Source organism: Magallana gigas, chromosome 2 (assembly GCF_963853765.1).
Source record: "Magallana gigas chromosome 2, xbMagGiga1.1, whole genome shotgun sequence".
NCBI classification, from domain to species: domain Eukaryota; kingdom Metazoa; phylum Mollusca; class Bivalvia; order Ostreida; family Ostreidae; genus Magallana; species Magallana gigas.
Genome location: NC_088854.1, coordinates 53,171,251 through 53,177,398, shown reverse-complemented (window position 1 = coordinate 53,177,398; position 6,148 = coordinate 53,171,251). Strand labels below are relative to the sequence as shown.

The following is a 6,148-nucleotide window of genomic DNA, read 5'->3' as shown; positions in this document are numbered from 1 at the left end:
GGGACAGGTTTAATGCACATGCAACTAGTTGTGAAACGGCACGCAAAAATACCAACTCGACCATTAAGCGTCTTGAGGGTCTTGATTACACAGAGTATCAGGTGAACTATGAAAAGTCTAAAATTGAATTATCTAGAGTGTCAAAACTATGTATTAGTCTTCAGAAACAAATAAACGACACAAAATCAAAGTTAAAAATCCTAAACCCCCAAAGTCCCTCTCCCTTGGAAAACAATACACAGAAAGCAGACATCAGAATGTCCCAGACGAGTGATTTTACGCAAGAACCGTTATCTTACAAAACTACAAGTGCCCAACCAAGCGTAAACAAAACGGACGACAGGCCCATAAGTCGGGACCACCTCGCTGCGCCTAATCATACAAACAATCACACTCGCGACGGTGAGAGTGTAAATGCTAAGCCAGAGGCCACACATATCAATAGCAAGCGAAATGACAAACCAAATACTACTGAAATGATCATGGTAAAATCGAAAAAACAATCAGACCAGGACGATGGGCACAGAGATCAACCCAAAAAGACAGTGGCATGCAGTGGGACATCCACAGAACCCGAGAAGTCGCTGTTTGGACCTATGATTCCAGAAACTAATCATAGCCGTACCGAACAAGTATTCTACCCAAACACGAACAAGTCGAGTAAAACCCAATACAGGGGCGAAGCAAGAACAGAGGCGTCCATCAATAACGAAGGTGTTTTACGTCGACGTGACAATGGGGAGCATACAGGGGACGAGACGGAACCCGATATTTTTGAGGGTGTGACCTACAAGCGTAAGGCTCGTTACTATATTGCGGGAATTAGCTCTCGATCCACGCGAACAGGGCTTATGAATTACGTATCAAAGAAAGGGGTTAAGATAACTCACTTTATCCTATTTAAACCAAGATACCCGGGGGCACGCCTGACGGCCAAAATCAACGTATCGCCTAAGGACTCGGAGTTACTGGAATCGGGAGACTTCTGGCCTGAAGGAGTGAGCTGTCGAAAATGGCTAAATCAAAGAACATGGAAGGAGAAGATCGAAAGCGAAAACCAGAAGAAAGGCGATAGCGAGCGGGAAGATGGTGACAAACAAGAACTCGATGACGAACACGATGATGACGATGAAAACTATTAGAAAATATAAAGCCCAAACCAGAGCAAAAGCTATTGCAATTGCAATGATTTCTTTCCTATTTTTTGTATTATTGTCTATGCAACTAAAATTAATGACATGGAATGTGCGAGGGCTAATGTCCTCAACTATGTGCCTAGCGAACCTATTACGTGATACAGACTGTGATTTTGTGATCCTAAGCGAGCACAAACTTCCTCAAATGTATTCTAACTACTTAGACAGTGTAGACAACAAGTATTTTTCATTCACAAAGTGTGAATCTCAAATCAGTAATGAATTGCATGGGAAATCTGGTGTATCAATTATGATAAAAAAATCATTCTTGTTTAGTGTTAAAGAAATAGAAGTTAATTCTTCTAGAATTGTTGCAATAGAATGTAAAGTTAACACCAACGAACTCTTGTACATAGTAGGGGCTTACCTTCCCCCAGAAAACAATATTGAAGCATATAAAGATCATTTGTCGATATTACAAGATTTTTATAATTATTATTCACGATATGGTCATATTGTAGTAGCTGGTGACTTTAATGCAAGTTGTTTGGAGGTAGACATCGGAAGATGCAATTTGTACAAATCAAGGGAGCTTAAAAATTTTGTAAAAGAAAACCATCTTAATCATATGTTAAGGAATTATAAAGCGCCCAAATGTAATCACACATTTACGAGTACAGAAACTATGTTAGATTATGTATTCTCAGATGCGCATATGTACATGTCACTCAGTTCTTATGAAATCCTTGCCGAAGGGACGTTCTCAAGCACGTCTGACCACCTTCCCGTTTTGGCTGTGTACAATATACAAAGCAATCAACATCATCTCATTGAATTTACTAGCAAAACTCCAGCATGGCACAAAATATCAAATGAATCCAAACAAGCCTATGAAAGAGAGGTCACTCACCAGTTAGATAATATAATGGGGAATAATGTACCAGAGACCCACCCCGAAATTAACGAATTCTGTATGGCATTCGTTAAATGTATAACAGCAAGTGCGAATACTGTCGTTCCCAGGTCTAAATTTAACCCCCACTGTAAGCCCTACTGGACAGGGGAGGTCAAGGAAGCTCATGCCCAAGAACGGAGAATGAGGGTCATTTGGGTTAGGGAAGGGAGACCCCGGGGGATGCATCACACATCGTACTTTAACTATAAGCGCGCTAAAAGGCGTTTTCGTAAATGCCAGTCACTAGCATTGGAGCAGTATATCAAGAAAACCTATACCGACATAGATAACGCAGCCGGCTGCGACACTCGACTGTTTTGGAAACTGATTAGCAAACAACGACCCCGCAAAAGCAGGGTGTATCCGGAAATTCAGTACGGTGGTATAACTGCAAATACCCCCCAAAGTGTGTCCGATTTATTTGGAACGTACTTTGAAAATGTATATACCCCTCAAAACAATGGTATCTATGACGAAGAAAATTTTCTGTACATAAATAAATTATATGATGACGTTAAATCTGATAACGAATGTGACAAACGTCTCGAATACGACGTTTCCGTATCGGAAGTAGACCAAGCCGTTAAATCCCTTAAACTGCGTAAAGCGCCGGGAATTGATGGTATTCAAGCAGAGCATCTAAACTATGGGGGCAATAAAGTAATCTTTAACTTATGCAAATTGTTCAATGGAATTATCAAATGCGGGGCGATACCCAGTGAGTGGAAAAAAGGTATTGTTGTCCCAATATATAAAGGAGACAATAAAACAAAAAACTCCCCAGATAGCTACCGACCAGTATCATTGTTGTCGTGTCTGTTAAAGGTTTTTGAAAAAATACTGCACAATAGAATTTCGGACGTAATAACTAGCGAAATTAGGTTCCCAAACCCCCAGCAGCAAGGGTTTCAGAAGGATTTGAGTTGCATTACCGCAGGTTTTAATTTACAAGAGACTATATGTCATTACAATGACCACGGTAGTTCTGTATATGTGGCATTTTTAGATTGTAAAAAAGCTTATGACACAGTTTGGAGAAAAGCGCTCATGTTTAAACTTCACAAATTGGGATTAAAGGGCAAGATATGGAAAATAATAGACGAGTGTCATATCAATAATGAAAGCACAGTAGCTGTGAATGGCACAATTTCTGAATGGTTTAAAATTAGACAGGGTGTTCGTCAAGGAGGTGTATTGTCTGGATTTTTATATTGTGTGTTTATCAATGATTTATTGAATTGTTTAGAAAATGTAAGCAGTAACTTTGGTGTTTACAATGTAAAATCAACAAACCCAGCATTAGCCGACGATATTGCATGTTTAAGTTTAAGTCCGACGGGCTTACAAAAGATGCTAAACGTTGCATATAGATATTCATGTTTATGGCGCTTTTCCTTTAATGCGCAAAAATCTAGCGTTGTTAGGTTTGGTAAGGGAAGGCCCCCAACGCAGCATGCCTGGAAATTAGGAGAGGAGGACATCTCAATCAACGATAGCTACAAACATTTAGGTATTATCCAACACTCTCAATTCAAGTCTGGTGAGCGAACAACGGAAAGCTGTAACAAAGGCAGGAAAGCATACTTCGCAATACGGAACGACCTGTCTCATAATACGAACCCTCTAACTCTTGTTGGACTCTACCAAAAAATAGTATTACCTACTGTATTGTATGGATGTGAACTGTGGAACAATTTAAAGCAAACAGATTTACAAGTTTTAAATAAATTTCAACATTTCGTGATAAAAGACATCCAAGGTCTAAAAATCTCAACAAGGTCAGGTATGTGTGAGAGTATGCTTGGACTACATCCCATCGTTTCGGAAATAGATAAAAGAAAATTAGCCTTTTTTGGAAAACTGTGCAAGCTTGATATTAACTGTCTGACGAAAAATATTTTCTTACTTAGATTATGTGACTTTTCACAGGACGGCAACAAACCATTTTCCGGATTTCTAAAGGATATTTACGAAATTCTAGCCAAATATAATTTACTTCAATATTTACATTTATTTCTTGAAGCTGGCAATTTCCCTGAAAAAAAGGATTGGAAAACTATAGTTAAAAAGTCGATTCATAATCACCATACTGAGGAATGGAGAAGTCGCACGGAAAATGACCCAGATTTCCGAATGTTTAAAGTTTTTCACAATACAATCTCTCCTATCAGACTCTGGAAATTTGAATTTTCATTCGATGAAGTTCCATTTATTAGATTACTAGCGAAACTCTGGACCATTCCACCCATGTATATAGACCAAAACTGCAGAATATGTCAATGCACTTACAACAACCAATTTCAGCATGCTGCATTGGGGTGTCCATCCACAGCTTTTGTTAGGGATTCGTTTTACAACAGTTTAATCAATAATTTTGATGTCCATTTATATGTAGAACTTTCACAGCTAAGAGATGAAGTTTTATACTATATTTTGCTCGGGGGATTTGAACCCACAACATTATTTGATAAAGAAAACAAGAAAAAATTTATCTGCAGTTGCGCAAAATTTGTATGTAGTGCAGCAGCATGCTACAATAGAGCTCTATTATTCTTAGAGCAAATGTAACAATTTATAAATATTTTCCTTACTATATATGTATATACGTTGTCTTCACAATTATTTCCTATTTGTGTACGATTGACTGATTTTCTTTATATATTGTAATTTACAACATGAAATCTCCGCAAGGGGGAAATAAAGATTGAATGAATGAATGAATGCCACATTCAATACAGGTGTAATTAAATTCATTAATGTCCGTATTTAAATGAGAATATGGATGATCCCTGTCAGTCTTCATTTGTGTTATTATTATAAATCACGTGAGTCGCGGAAGTTTTTTTGTATTCAGGCAGAAGCCGATTCCTTTTTCGCAACTGTCATTTGTACAAAATCCCTCTTTGAGCCCCCCTTGGTTTTAGGTTGCTACCCCCGGGGGTTGTGTATGATAATTCCTTCAATGGGACATCATCAGGCTCCTCGGTGGGAACGGGTAGTTTCTGCCGGCTACGATAAACAGCATACACAATGAGTGTTATTAAGGCAGCTAAAACAAGCACATCAACCCCAGCACAGATCACTGAAAGAAGCGACACCAAATAAAAATCCCACAGAAGAAATGTTAACATTGTAGAGATTCAGAGTATCCCTCAGACGTCTATGTAGACTCAACGCCATTTCGTAAACTCTGCAATCACCTCATCATATCAAACACATCTGTATATAAATATGCACATGCATTCAAGTTGCATAATGTACTTACCAATAATGCAGACAGTAGAACAGAATGGAATATCTGAAAAATGAAACGACGAAGAATTTCTAAAGAGGCAATTTTATAATTAGAGAAATGTGCGTTTTTCGACAGGCATGTGCGGCGGAGAGTACCTGTGCATCGGAAGTCAGCTGGGTCGACATCCCACCTTAATGTCTCCCAACAGCGGACATTAGCTGTGTCCCTGTTTAATTCGCTGTTTCTACACTGCGGAGTATACACTTCATACACCGTGCTATTGGTCTGAACTTGTCTACCGGACATTGTCTTCCAGAAAAGTCCATCTGACATCGGCAAAGGTTCACAGCCTGAAGTTGTTGATCAAACTCACAGCGAGCACACGACGTCTGTACGCCGTTTTAAACGTGTAGTTATAAACTTCTCATATATGTACTATAGTTAGCGCTTTTTGTACGTCGATACTAGTTACGGAATTGTTAACTCGCTTGCAGTGAGTGGTGGACCTTTTGACGATGTCAAGTCCAGAAAAGTTTTGGATGATTTTGCTAAAATTAAATACAGGAAAGTGCAGAATCAATAAAAGGTGTTGCTTTATTAGGGTCTCCGATCAGAGTGTACAATACAATAAGTCACCAAGCACAATAAAAATAATATAACTAACTGCACGGAGCATTACAAAGATGTGTGCTCTGGCTTACACCTAACACTGGTGACCAAAAGAGTGATCAAACACTGTAAACAATACTCACTCTATGCATAAAAAATGTAATGTTTTATATTTTATTTGTTAAAATAATTTAAATCAGAACGGACAATACT

At 38.6% G+C, this 6,148-nt stretch overlaps 1 long non-coding RNA gene across 1 annotated transcript; it reads right to left on the bottom strand.

The window, feature by feature from the left end:
* Positions 1 to 4,829: 4,829 nt before the first annotated feature.
* On the bottom strand, positions 4,830 to 5,679 carry LOC136272496 (uncharacterized). Its single transcript, XR_010710507.1, has 3 exons — positions 5,482 to 5,679; positions 5,357 to 5,389; positions 4,830 to 5,173 (listed from the first exon to the last, which is right to left on the bottom strand). It is a non-coding gene; the product is annotated as an uncharacterized lncRNA (long non-coding RNA).
* Between the last annotated feature and the right edge of the window lie 469 nt (positions 5,680 to 6,148).